This window comes from Zingiber officinale, chromosome 9B (genome assembly GCF_018446385.1).
Source record: "Zingiber officinale cultivar Zhangliang chromosome 9B, Zo_v1.1, whole genome shotgun sequence".
NCBI classification, from domain to species: Eukaryota; Viridiplantae; Streptophyta; class Magnoliopsida; order Zingiberales; family Zingiberaceae; genus Zingiber; species Zingiber officinale.
This window is the reverse complement of record NC_056003.1, coordinates 119,177,314-119,192,352: the sequence shown is the minus strand read 5'-3', so window position 1 is coordinate 119,192,352 and position 15,039 is coordinate 119,177,314.

Here is a 15,039-nt window from a genome sequence, read left to right as displayed (position 1 = left end):
TATGTGAATTTTTTATACTACTTGTCTTCTTAATGTATGAACTAGGGGCAGATAAAATAAATAAATCATAAACTTTATCATTAGTGTGAATGACATCTACTCAAGTAGTTCCTTGATATTTTGAAGAAACTTCACATCTTTTGAGCCAAAAAGCAGAGTGTCCAACATCTACAATATTTGCAATTGAAAATAAATTTTTCTTTATACTTGAACATGAAACACACTATTGAGTGTAATGGAATCTTCTGATTGATGACAATAGTATTTTCCATTGGAAATGTGAATGAAATAAAAATATGGAGATAGAAGAAATTTTATTGTGCATGAGTTTAGCCCCATAGAAGAAGTTTCTTGGCTTTATTGTTGGTTTAAATTATGACACATGCATTGATATTGTAAACATAAGCATGGGGAGAAACTCTCTCACGCATGAGTGCACAAAGGTTGGTACAAATCTAGAGCTCGGATTGTACTGAACCAAAGTTTACTCGTGTGCGAGTACGACCTGTGCATGTCAAAGTTGTGGTGATTCCTCTTGACATTAATGAAGAAATTAAACTCATTAATGATGATATTAAATCCAGCATTAAATGATCATTTATTGCAGGCAAGAGAGACGCGTAAGAAAAGCGAAAGCAAGAGAATTCTTCCATCTTCGTTCCCCGATTCTTCTCTCAGTCGTGCATTCACTTGGTTGAACTACTCGTGATAGCACTCAAGTGCATTCTCAGTTCGCCACGAATAACTAGTGGTTTTGCCGTTGTATCCTGGGAAACAGACGACCCGAGGAAATCTCGAAGCACAGCCGGAGGTGGGGCGAATCTGTTTCAAGGAAACTACGACTATCGCATGATTCGGTCCCTTCACCCGTTCGGTCACTTCACCCGCTCAGACTTTACTGCTCGAACTCGATGCTTTGTCTGCACTCAGCAATTAGCAGAAATCAGTCGTCGCTGACAGCCTGAGATTATCAGCTTAGGTCATCTCGACAGATAAATTAGAATTGATTTTATGTAATTTTAATTTAATTAATTTTTTAATATCTCCAGCAACAAATTGTCTAACATGTTCATTGATCCGGCGGTAAGAATCCGGAACCCCATAAGGAGAGGTCAACGCCACGGGGAGGTCAAAGGGTCCAGTGGCTCGCCGGAAAGGGACGAGCCGACCGAACTCGGAAGAAAGGGAAATCTGATAGTAAAAGGCACCCTGGTAGGTACTAGGGTTCCGACGCTCAAATGAAGCAGTACATAATGACCGAGCGGAAGGACGTGCCTCCCGGTCGGCGCAAGGAATTAAGGCCGTCCGGACGACGTTCTTCTCCCGCCCGGCCGGTCGGACGTTCCGGTCAGGCGGTGGGTAAAAGACGGGAACATCTTCTGACAGCCGTCAAGTCGTATGGCTACGTCATACTCCTAGTCTGACAACGGGGGGTCCTGTTGTCCCATCGAAGAACATGCTCGGACTGTAGCAGTATGGTGTCAGGTAAGCTCTCTGACAGGTGCATACCGGGGTATGGGTTGCTGACACGTATGCACCTTAGTGGACGTGCATTAGTTCCTTCTCCGTCCTATATAAAGAGCCTATTACTCCGCCAAAGGCACGCATAATACAAGCTTGGCAGCCACTTTTTCCACCACTTACCTGACTTGAGCGTCGGAGGGTCGCCGCCGGGAATCCCTTCCCGGCTCAACTTTGGTGCAGGATCGCCGGAGCTTCATTTGACCAGCCGGAGATCCACTCCATCGACTAGGAGCGCGCCGCGTGCCCAGCGTCCTTTGGTTCAGCGGTTCGGACAGGATCAATTTGGCGCCGTCTGTGGGAACGCACCTGCATCCGAACGGGAACGATGGACGAGGCTGGACGACAACACACGGTGGCGCTTTCAACAGAAGAACTCGACGCTCTGGTTGAGATGAGGGCCGCCAAACTTGTGGAGCAAAAACAGAAAGCAGCAGCCGAGCGGCCGGAGCAACAAGCAACATCTGCGTCGGGTGGCCGAGCGGAAGCACCTCCAGCCACCGTCGCATTCCATCGAGCCTTATTTCGCACCCCTGAAGCCGTACCAGCTCGAAGAGATAGAGGATCTTCTTCAGACGAGATGCCTAGGCGAGATGACAGAAAGGGGAAAGCCCCCCGAGCGGACTCATCTCCCGAGCGGATCAATCGCCAATTCTCGGAGGCTATTCTACGAGACCCTCTGCCCAAGCACTACGTGCCTCCGACGATCGGCGAGTACAATGGAACAACAGACCCGGATGATCATCTGGGTAAGTTTGATAACACACTCCATCAATACACAGATGGAGTAAAATGCCGAGTTTTTTTTACCACTCTCTCGGGATCGGCTCAACGGTGGTTTCGGAGGCTGCCGGACGGATCCATCACAAGCTTCAAGGACTTCCGAACGACCTTCCTCCACCACTTCGCCAGCAGTCGGCGTTATCAGAAGACAAGTGTCAGCTTGTTCGCCATCAAGCAAGAGCCGAGAGAATCGCTTCGAACTTACATCCAGCGGTTCAACAAGGTGGCAATGGATATTCCAACGGCCACATCGGAGACCATGATGAATGCCTTCACACAAGGCCTAGTGGATGGGGACTTCTTCCGGTCGCTCATCCGAAAGCCGCCCCGAGATTATGATCACATGCTACATCGGGCCAACGAATACATAAACGTGGAAGAAGCACAAGCCGCCCGGAAAAAGGAAACTCCAACCGAGAGGGCGCCTATTCATGCCGAACGGAGACAGCATGCCGCTCATCAACCGCCTAGAGGACCAAGGGCCGAAGCAATCCGCTCCCCTCGTGTGAGATCCCAAGTGCAAGAAGTAGCTGCCGCTCGGATCAAGCCAAAGAAGAGATGGACCCCTATGTTCTACTCCTTCCACCGGACGGATACGCACAACACGAGGGATTGTCGAAGTCTTCCCTTCGTGGCTAATCTCGTTCCCAGAAAGGCCGAACGACGGTCTCCTTCCATCGACCGGAGACAAAGGACCAATGAAACCGACCGGACCCGCACCGAGAGGCGACATCAACAGACGCCCGATCGGCACCGATCTCCAAGACAGGAGAATCGCCGAGCGTCTAGAGAACGGTCCCGACCGTCCACTCGGGAAGACGAAAATAGGAGCAATACTTCCCGGGGCGAGATCAACGTTATTGCTGGTGGGCCGACCGGAGGAGACTCCAACCGAGCCCGAAAGGCGGGCGTCCGGCAGCTCCGGATCCACGCAGTCGGTTGTAGCCTAGAGCGGGCAAGTGGACCGGAAGTCATTTTCGGACCCGGGGACTTAGAAGGAGTTGAAGTGCCCCACGACGGCGCTCTGCTCATTAAAGCGGTAATAGCAAATTATACTATTCACCGCATATTTATTGACACAGGGAGCTCGGTCAACATCATATTCAAGAAGGCGTTCGATCAGCTGCAAATTGATCGAGCCGAGCTGCTGCCCATGACGACCCCGCTTTACGGGTTTACGGGCAACGAAGTTCAGCCGGTCGGACAGATCCGGTTAGCTACTTCGCTGGGAGAGGAGCCGCTCAGGAGGACCAGAACAATAAACTTCGTGGTGGTTGATTCTCCCTCGTCCTACAACGTCATTTTGGGACGACCGGCGCTCAGCGAATTCCGAGCGGTCGTCTCAACCTTCCATCAGAAGATCAAGTTCCCCGTGGAGGACAAAGTGGGAGAAGTATGAGGAGACCAGCTAGCAGCTCGGCGATGTTACATCGAAATGGTCCGAGCAGAGGCCAATTCTGCTCGGAAAACGCCTCGGATCGAGGTAAACGCCATCACCGAAAAGCCACCCACTTTAATTTATGAGGAAAAAGAGGAAGTGCAGATTCATCCAATCCGATCGGAGGCCACCACCTTTATTGCGTCCGATCTGAAGGAGAAGCAGAAAGAGGGGCTGATCCAATGCCTCAGAAGAAATCATGATGTCTTCGTCTGGTCGACACATGAATTGCCCGGAATTTTGCCGAGCATAGCGCAGCATGAGTTGCATGTCCGACCGGACGCTCGACCGATAAAGCAGAGAAAAAGAGATTTCAGTGCCGAGCAGAACTCCATCATCCGGGCGGAAGTCGAGAAGCTTCTGGAGGCCGGCCATATACGCGAGGTGCAGTTCCCGAGCTGGCTGGCTAACGTAGTATTAGTCTCCAAGCCGGGCGGCAAGTGGAGTGTAAAATACCGGAAATAGGCGGATATGAATAAAGGAATTTTCCGGAATTTTTGGACATTTTTCGGGAATTTTTCGGAGCTTGTACGGACGAGTTCACGGGGATAAAAACGGGGCCCCGAGAAAGCCTGTTTGGGCTACCCATTTAAGAGAGGAAAAGATTTATTTGTTTATCTCTTTTTCCTTTTCTTATTTATTATCTTATTTCTTTTATTTCCTCTCATTCTCGCCGTTCTCTCTTATCTCCCCGACGCCGCCGAGCCTTCTCCTCCTCCTTGCCCTAACCGCCGGCCGACGGTTTCTTCTTCCCGAACGCCGGCAACCGGTTCATTGCCGGAGCCCTAGCACCGCCTGCCCGAGCCAAACTCCTCTCCTCTGCTTGCCCTAGCCACCCGACGCCACCACAGCGCGTCTGTGCCCAGTGCCGGCGCCACCGTGGACCACTCGGTGCCCTAGCCGACCCCTTCGTTTGCCGGCGATCTTCCCTGAGCCTTAGTCATCTTCTCAGCCGCGTTTTCTCCACCCGACGGCGTCGCCATCCGTAGTGCCGCCGGCCTTCTCCACCCCGTCGCCTCTGCCCTAGCCGAACCTTGAAGGTAAGGGCTATACCAAGCTGTGTTGTGGATTTGATCTGCGGAGGTGACTTCTTATTTCTTGGGTACTGATTTTCTTCCTTGTTTCTGATCTCGTCACCAGAAATTGGAGAGGCAGGGGGAAACAGTGAGGAAGGGCTCTGCTGTGCAGTGTTCCGACAGCAACAATTAGAGTTCCAGCAGCAATAAATTTAAGTTGGCAGCAACAGACCTGGTGTGGATCAACAAACACAGCTACGAGATAGGTAAGGAAATTTAGGTATTTTTGGTTTGAGGCTCAGATTTACAGAGTTATGGGTGCTGCCTAATTGATAGTATAGGGTATTTAATTGTTGTTGTGGATTTTATTTTGATCCTGGTAGTGTGGAGGATTTTTCAGCAGCAAGCAACCTTTCACTGCAGTCATTTGGATTGTGAACTGAGGTAAGGTTTAGGGTTTTACTTTGATCATGTTGTTGATGATTGATTGATAGGATTAGGTAGTTTGGAATTGATCTAATGGTGGATTGGGGATTAGGTAACTAACCCTAATTTATCGTTAGACTTTATTTAGATAAGTCGATGATTATTATTTAGGGTTTTGCCCTAAATGGTTTAAAGGATTTATTTAGCAATTCATTCGAATTTTAGCTAAATAAAAATGTATTTATTGGATACAGGATTTTGACGCGAGACGAGTATCTCGATGTCGGATTTGGGCATTCCTATTGGAGGCGGGTACTTTTGACTTATGTCATTTGATATGCTTAGTAATTAAATTAACATGTTGCATTAATTGTGTTTTTTTATCTGTTTCGGTTAATCACTACCCAAATCTTACATGCTTGTTTGATTGATTGGTTTTGCATCTCGGGTATATTTTACCTGTCTATACATGCATATAGGGGTAGTGATATGCCATGCTTGACCATGTTCAGGACCTAGGTTTTATACCTTCTGTATACCTTTGGATTGTTTTGGATTCTTGACCTTTGATGCATTTTTATATATATGTGGATTAGGTCGATATTCTTGTGGTTAGTGCCATGCACCATTTGCATGATTGCATGTCGCGATAGTCCACTCCATTATTGTTGAGCACATAGCTATATGGATCTGCACACACCACCACCATGGGTTAGTGGTCGATTCAGCCGAGTGTGTTGAGGGACTCTGTTAGGCACCGCTGGTCCGCTCATGGGTAGTGTGACACAACGTGTTATCCGGCAGGATTCCTCCCGTCTTTGAGTACCGGAGTTGAGAGCATTCGCGCCCCCATCTATGATTTGGGGTAGGAGGATAGGTGTACTCCGACAAGATCCCGTCCACTCGGTCACTCATCGTGAGTAGTGACGACAGAGTGCACTGTCACACCCCTACCCACTCGGCCTCACTTTTGTACGAGATGATCGACTGGGACCAGGACGCATCATTGGCATCATATGCATGATGCATTTATTGCTTGTATTTGTGTTTCTGCATTTATATCTGCATATTGTTTGGATACCTATGTTTGACATGCATACAGGATTTCCTTATCCCTCGGACTGTTTGACCTTATACTCAGGACCTGGTTAGTACAGTATTCTCCTGTTTATTTCAGATGCATTCTTATCTTTCTTATCAGGAGACTGTACGCATGATTAGTGCTAGGTGTTGTTTCTTTACTTTGCATATCAATTGTACCTGCTGAGTGTTGGACTCACCCCGCCTCCATTGTTGATATTTTCAGGTTGATGCTGTCAGGAGGGAGTTCCAGTCGCTAGTCCTCACTGCACGTAGTGCTGGTCCTGCAGACCTCCAGGATATGTTTGGTTTTCTTTGGTTCTTTCTGTTCTAGGCTGTTTGAACTCGTTATGTTCTGGATTTATTTGCTTATGGACATGATATAGATTTTATTATATTGATGGATTTGGATTTGGTTTTTATTCTACTACATGCCTGCCTGGATGGCAGAAGAGGTGAGTTCGTCGGTTTTGAGCTTTACGAGTGTAGTTGAGTAGGGTGGTTTTTGAGTCAGAGTATTATTACTGCGTGGTTGTGTCAGCCAGAGGCTGAATATATATATAAACTGCGTGGTGATTGATTTTTATTATTGTTATGATTCCAGCCGCATGTGGCTGAGTATTTAGTGCTTGTAGAAAATTTTGATTGTCCGCCGTACAGGGGAGATGCTGCCGAAATTTTCTCGGACAGGGACTCCTCTGGGGGCGTGACATGGAGAGTCTGCATCGACTTTCGGGACTTAAACAAAGCATGCCCCAAAGATTTTTATCCCCTGCCCCGGATAGATCAGCTGGTGGACTCTACGGCCGGCTGCGAATTAATTTGTATGCTCGACGCCTACCAAGGATATCATCAAGTGCCGCTCGCCCGGGAAAATCAAGAAAAAGTAAGCTTTGTAACGGCCGACGGCACATATTGCTATAATGTGATGCCATTCGGATTGAAGAACGCCGGGGCCACCTATCAGCGCTTGATGAACAAAGTGTTCAGGGAGCAGATCGGGCGGAATCTGGAAGTCTATGTGGACGACATTCTTATCAAATCCGTCCGAGCGGCCGATCTCTTCAAGGACATGGAAGAAACCTTCCGAGCGCCAGAAATACGGAGTCAAGCTAAATCCCAAGTGCCTGTAAAGGAGGGCGTTTCTTGGGGTACATAGTGACCGAGCGGGAATCAAGCAATCCCAAGAAGGTGAAAGCTCTACAAGACATGCCGCCTCCAAGAAATACGAGGGAAGTGAGTTGACCGGTCGGATAACCGCATTGTCCAGATTCATCTCCAAAACTGCCGACCGGAGCCTTCCTTTCTTCAAAATTTTGCGCAAGGCCACTAAATTTCACTGGGACGAGGAATGCGACCGAGCATTCCAAGAATTGAAGACATATCTTAATTCCCTGCCTGTACTAGCCAAGCCGATCGGGGGTGAGTCACTTTATATTTATCTGTCTTCAACCGAGCAGGTTGTAGGGACGGAGAAGAGCAGCCCGTGTATTTTCTGAGCCACATTTTAAAAGATGATGTTACACCGGCTCGAGAAGTTGGCCTTTGCTTTGGTTCTAGCCGCCCGGCGCCTTCGACCATATTTCTTGGCTCACAACATCATTGTCCGGACGAACAACCCATTAGGAAGAGTACTGTTGAATCCGAAGCGTCCGGACGGCTCATCAAGTGGACGGCAATTAAGTGAATTTGACATCCAATACCAGCCCCGCTCGGCGATCAAAGCGCAATCCTTGGCTGATTTTGTGACCGAAGTGCAAAGGCCGAGCCGGAAGCTACGTGGAGAATATATGTGGATGGGTCTTCCACTCGGCTCGAAGTGGGATTGGAATACTCTCACCTCAAGAAGAAAGATGCACCTATCCGTCCGGCTAGATTACAAAGCTACCAACAATGAAGCAGTAGGAGGCCGTCATAGCCGGATTGCAGACGGCATGTGGGAGCCGGTCGGGTGACACTTTATTCGGATTCACAACAACTTTCTCGCACCTTTGAAATCAACAGCGCTTAAACTCTACGCTGAGGCCTTTGGAAAACTCAAAGCTACTTTCCGAGAGGTGCTTATTCGTAAGATCCCACGAAGAGAACCAAGCAACTGATGAGTTAGCCAAACTCGCAGCTCAATAACGCCGCCGCCATTCAGAACCCATTGAAAAGTACTGCTGGTGGCGCACGCCGACCGGATGCAAGGCCTCACGCTTCCAAGCGATGGAGGACACCCATCATAGAGTTCCTCCGCCCGGGAGCCACACCAGTGAGGATGAATCCCGGTTGCTAAGGAGGGCCGGTCGGTTCACACTCATTGAGATCAGCTCTACAAGAAGGCTTTCTCCCGTTGTTGAAATGCATGAGCTCGGAGGACCGGCTACATCCTCTAAGAGGTACATCAAGGATCGTGCGGAGGACATCCAGGCGGACGATCACTAGCTAAGAAGATCCTGAGTTGGATACTTTTGGCCGACCTACAAATAGACGCCGCGGACAGCTACGTGCCTTCGTGCAGTATCACAACTTCTCCCACCGACCGAGAGAGGAGATGAAGGCATCAACCGTCTCATGTCCGCTCGATCAATGGGGAATGAATATTGTGGGTCCATTTCCGATGGCAACAGAAATTTTTATTGGTGGCGGTCGATTATTTTTCCAAGTGGGTGGAGGCCGAGCCACTAGCCAATCACCGAACAGATGGTCAAAAATTCATCCGGCAACACATCATCTCAGTTCGGTATCCCCCGCCGATTGGTTTCCACAATGGGCGGCAATTCACGGGAAGGTGCTAGAAGATTGGGGCAAAAGCTACGGCATCGGCAAGACTTCACGTCCGTGGCTTACCCCAAAGCAACGGTCAAGCCGAGGTGGCCAATTGGGAAATTCTCCGATTGCGCTCGGCTCGACCACTTGGGAGGGAGTTGGCCGGATGAAGCCGGGCGGTTTATGGGCCATCCGAACGACTCCTAAGGAAGGAACAGGCGTCACACCTTTTCATCGGTGTACGGCGGTCATTCCGGTTGAAGTCGGCCGAGTCCGTCCGGTCCAATGTTACGATGAAGGCAACGCCGAAGGAACATGGAGTTGGATTTGGTTGACGAGGAGCGAGCCAAGGCATCCATTCTACCGATGGCATACCGTCAACGGATGAAGCAAAACTACAACCGCGCGTCATCCCAGATCATTCCAGTTCGGCGAAAAGTCAAGCCGGTCGGCGACGTCGGCAAGCTTGAAGCTCCGTGGGCAGGTTCCTTCAAAATCATCGAGAAGCTCCGCTCGGGCGCGTATTATTTGGAGGATGAGGAAGGTCGGCAGCTAGATAGGCCGTGGAGCGCGAACCACCTCCAGCCTTACCGGGCAGGGTGAAAGGTGTGCCTATGTAAATCATCCTGTGTACTTTTTCGACTGAATACTTGAAATGCAGAAATGAAAAATCAAGAGAACAAATAAGGCATCACCAACAAAGAAATGAAGGCCCCGCGCCGTTCGGCCGGAGGTAAATTGGTCGAGCCAAGCGCTCGAGGAACGAAGGCCCCGCGCCGTTCGGCCGGAGGTAAATTGGTCGAGCCAAGCGCTCGAGAAGTGAAGGCCCCCGAGCCGATCGGCCGGGAGATTTATATATTTAAAGACTCTGTAAGCAAATAGCCCGTGCTGTTCGGCCGGGCATAAATATTGTTCGAGCACGGGATATGACACGAAGGCCGGAGTTAGCCTTGAAAGGCCGACGAGCCCCGTCGTTAAAGATCGAGAGCCGCGCCGACCGGCTATAAATATCCGCGCCGTCGAGCTCCGACGTTAAAGATCGAGAGACGAGCCGGCGTCTATAAACATCCGAGCGAAAGGCCGACGAGCCCCGTCGTTAAAGATCGAGAGTCGCGCCGACTGGCTATAAATATCCGCGCCGTCGAGCTCCGACGTTAAAGATCGAGAGACGAGCCGGCGTCTATAAACGTCCGAGCGGAAGGCCGAGCAACCACGTCGCAAAAGATCGAGAGCCGCGCCGACCGGCTATAAATATCCGCGCCGTCGAGCTCCGACGTTAAAGATCGAGAGACGAGCCGGCGTCTATAAACATCCGAGCGAAAGGCCGACGAGCCCCGTCGTTAAAGATCGAGAGCCGCGCCGACCGGCTATAAATATCCGCGCCGTCGAGCTCCGACGTTAAAGATCGAGAGACGAGCCGGCGTCTATAAACGTCCGAGCGGAAGGTCTTGCGAAAATCCAGCAAAAACCCCTTTGAGGCGAGGCGCGAAGCAAAAGATGGTTAATCAGAATTAAAAATGCGAGCAAGTGAACGAGCGTCGTCCGTTCGCCGAGCAGCTGCTTAGTCGCATGATGAAAGACATGAAAGACAATTCGCTTATCTGGCATAGCGTGGTGCCGAGCGGAAGAGTTTTAAAAAAAAAACACTTAAAGTTGGGACGAGGGAAAAATTTCTTGCCAAAATAGAAAGTGAAAGGAACAGAAGATTATCTAATATGCAAGCCAAAAAAGTCATTACAGAGATAAGCGGGGCCGACCGGCGGGAATTCAAAAAAGTTTACAGAAAACGCTCCTCACACATCAAAATCGAAAAGAGCGTCGGGGATGGTGTCCATCACGCTCGCTAGATCCTCGGGGGGGATGGTCAGCTCGGCAGACAGGTGGCCTTTGGTCTTCAGATAGCCCATCGCCGCCTTGATCGCCTCCTCGAAAGTGAGGGATATCTTCTCAGTAAACTTCTCTCCGAAGTTTTCCGAACGGAGGAACGCCTTCCTCACTTCATCCGAGCGGGCCGACTCCCCCTCTTGGTATTCCTTGAGCGCGGAGTGGGTGACATCACTGGCAGCTTGAAGCTCCTTCAAGTCCCCATCAAATCTCTGGAGATCAGCCGAGCGGCTCTCCTTCTCGGTGGTCAGCAGGGCGTCCAAGTCTTTGATGCGTTGCTCCAGCCCCCGGACCTCCACCTTCATGCGGTCCATATCATTGATGGCTTGTTGCTTCCGAGTGGTTGCCGTCTTGATCTCCTTGTCTCGTTGTTTAATCATTGTTTCAAGCCGAACGACCTTGCTCGCCAGATCGGACACCCTTTTCCGCTCGGCATCCAGCAGTTTTTGGGACTTCTCCAGAGCGACCGTCGACTGCCTGGCCTCCCCCGCTGCTTTCTGTTTCTTCAGTTCATCCTCCAGTTCGGCCAACCGATCGCTAATGGCGATCTGCTCCACCCAGTTCTGCTAGCAAACATGGGCAGGTTAAAAACTTAATTCAAATATATACAAAAAAAAAAGGAGGGGGGAGAGCATACCCCTGTGGATGACTGAAGGTTGCTGTCGTCGAGCTGCCCGGGAGTTAGCGCGGCTATTCGTCGCCGAGCATCCAACCAAGCTTGGGCGAGAGGGCCCGTCAGGGTGATCATCTGCTCAGGAAACACTGGCCGATCAGCAGCAGCCATGTACTCCTCCGAAGGAAGGCGCAGAACAGTTTTAAGTAAATTCTGGCCGCTCGGCTCGCTCTGAGACGGCCCACCAGCAGACGAGGAGGGTAGCTCGCCTAAACGCCTGATACGGCGCAAAGTTCTTGAAGGGATGGAAGACGGCACCTCCGAATGGCCCTCGGAGAACCACGAGGGTCGGGGTACTCTCGAGGGAAATCGTCCCAGACTGCACCGGTGCATCCGCGCCCCGCTCGGGTTGTGGCTCATCAAGTGTAGAGGCAGGGGCGGATTCCGGTCGTCGGCGTTTCCTAGTGCGTAGCGGCACATCATCGGCCGAACGGCCCTCCACCTCAGTTTCGGTAGGAGGTTCTATGTCGCCCGCGGCCTCATCATGAGGAGTTGGGGCGTCTGAGGCTTCGGGGACAGTTGGCATCCCCTCACCTTCTTCGCCTGCCGGATCAGCCGGAGCAAGGCCCCGTTCGGCGGCCTCCTTGTTCGTCACCGCCTCAATCTGAGCGGCCTTCAGTTTGAGCTTCTCGGTAGCTTTGGCGCGCCACATGACTTCAGCTGCAGGAGCAAAAAATAAATCAGTTAGAACAAAACAAATGGGAAGATAAGGAAACTTACTCATGCTGCAGGGCAGATCGGCTGTGGTAGAGGACAAGCCGAATATGTGCATTACTCCCGGGAGGAGTAGCTTGTCAATATGATAGCGCTCGCCAACTAGCCGTTCGGCTGCGTCACCTCTAAATTTGCCGAGCTCCGGTTGCGATGGCATCGCCGTCTGCCACTTGGTGCGAAAAGTTGGCCGTTCGGGAAAACGTATATAGAAAAAATGCTCCTTCCAATGTTTGTTGGAGCTCGACATATTATCGAAAAGGACGAAGCCTATCCTAGACTGGAAAACAAAAGTGCCCCACTCGGCTTGCTTGGGATAGTAGAAGTAGTGGAAGATTTTTGGGGTTAAGGGAACGCCGTTCAGTTTGAACAAAACTATCACTCCGCTCAGCAACCTAATAGAGTTGGGAACTACCTGGCCGAGCGGAATGCGGAAATAATTGCAAATTTCTAAGAAAAACTTGTGGGGTGGAAAACGTAGGCCGGCCAGAAATTGGTCCCGGAAGAAAACAACAGTTCCGGGCGGCGGATTGTGAGGCCGATCGGACGGTGTGGCTAACACTATTTGGTGGTCGATCGGTAGGTCATATGCTCGAGTGAGGCGCAAGGCGTCTTCCTCGTCGAACCGGCTTTCCATGTTCGAGTACCAAAGACCCGGAGTACCGCCGGTCGACTGCGAGGTACTGGTCATGATCGAAAGGCTAGAATGCGGGATAGAAGAGGAGGGTTCAAGCAATGGAGGAAAACCGACTGAAAGAGATGATTAACAGAAAGAAGAAAGCGTCGGGAGCGAGAAAAAGGTCTTACAAGCGAGGAAGATGATCGGAAGAAGCCGTATGGTCGTCGGAAAGCCTGAGCACAAGGTCGTCGGCGAAAGGAGGAACGACAGGGGTCTGGAACCGAAGAGGGCGAAATGCGGCGGAAATGGAGTCAAGGGCTTTATATCGCCGCTCGGGAGCGATCTCCACCGTCCGATCCAGGTCGTCGATATCGAGGTTGTCATCTAGCCGTCCATTTCAAACGGCGGCTGTCCCATCGGAAGTGACGCAACCGCCATACGCTGACAAATGTACGATCGCCACGTGTCAGCCGGTTACTAGTCGCATTTAATGAGCTCCCCTTACCGTGCGCAGAGCACGTGATGGGTAGCATGGGAGAACAACGGGCGTGGATTTCAAGAAAACACAAGGCATGGACAAAATATCGCCGAACGGACAGATACCGCCACACGGATAAGCATCCTTATGCCTGGCCGAGCGGCCTAATGCAGTGATCATTGCTCAGGCAGATCGGCAGTCCAGTCAGTCGGACTTTGCCTCCTTCGACTAGACTCGAGAGGAAGGCAAGTGATCCGGCGGTAAGAATCCGAAACCCCATAAGGAGAGGTCAACGCCACGGGGAGGTCAAAGGGTCCAGTGGCTCGCCGGAAAGGGACGGGCCGACCGGACTCGGAAGAAAGGGAAATCTGATAGTAAAAGGCACCCTGGTAGGTACCAGGGTTCCGACGCTCAAATGAAGCAGTACATAATGACCGAGCGGAAGGACGTGCCTCCCGGTCGGCGCAAGGAATTAAGGCCGTCCGGACGACGTTCTTCTCCCGCCCGGCCGGTCGGACGTTCCAGTCAGGCGGTGGGTAAAAGATGGGAACATCTTCTGACAGTCGTCAAGTCGTATGGCTACGCCATACTCCTAGTCTGACAACGGGGGGTCCTGTTGTCCCATCAAAGAACATGCTCGGACTGTAGCAGTATGGTGTCAGGTAAGCTCTCTGACAGGTGCATACCGGGGTATGGGTTGCTGACACGTATGCACCTTGGTGGACGTGCATTAGTTCCTTCTCCGTCCTATATAAAGAGCCTATTACTCCGCCAAAGGCACGCATAATACAAGCTTGGCAGCCACTTTTTCCACCACTTACCTGACTTGAGCGTCGGAGGGTCGCCGCCGGGAATCCCTTCCCGGCTCGACTTTGGTGCAGGATCGCCGGAGCTTCGTTTGACCAGCCGGAGATCCACTCCATCGACTAGGAGCGCGCCGCGTGCCCAGCGTCCTTTGGTTCAGCGGTTCGGACAGGATCATTCATTATCCACATGATGAACTGTGTTATTAGCTATTACAATGGCATCACAACCATTATAGTCTTGAAGGCTGAAAATTTTGAATTTATCTCTAGTAAAATGATGCCCACAACCAAAATCTATTATAACTAGCCATTTTGCTTAGCTAGTGATTATTGTGATGAAAGAAGATTCTCTATCTCCTCTGAAGATGATTGTTGAGTCCACCCTTGTATTGAAGTAACCAAGGAATATATTCTGATTTCAATCCTCAAATAATGCTTCTCCTTATACGACCTTCAGAAATTTCTTCTTTTAGATTTAGAAGAGAAATTCCTAAACACCTATTCTTGATCTCCAAAAAATATATAGAAAGATTGTCTTACTTTTTTTATTGAATAGCCTATTCTTGATCAAAAAAACAATCTTAAACCGTTGAACTAACGATTTCAAACCGTCAAACCATACGTTCTAAACCATCAAACTGTAAAATCCACAGTAATATAATCTATCTATAATTGGACTGGTTCAATAGCTGCATACCGAGTCCACTAGCACGTCGCTTGAATTCATTTTTGAGGCACCGATTGAAACCTCCACCAAGGGATCTTGTCACAAATATATAAAATATTTTGATGGCCCAAGATCGTTAAAAGAAAAGATGTAGAGGAAGACAATCAAAAAAATAAATTGCATTAG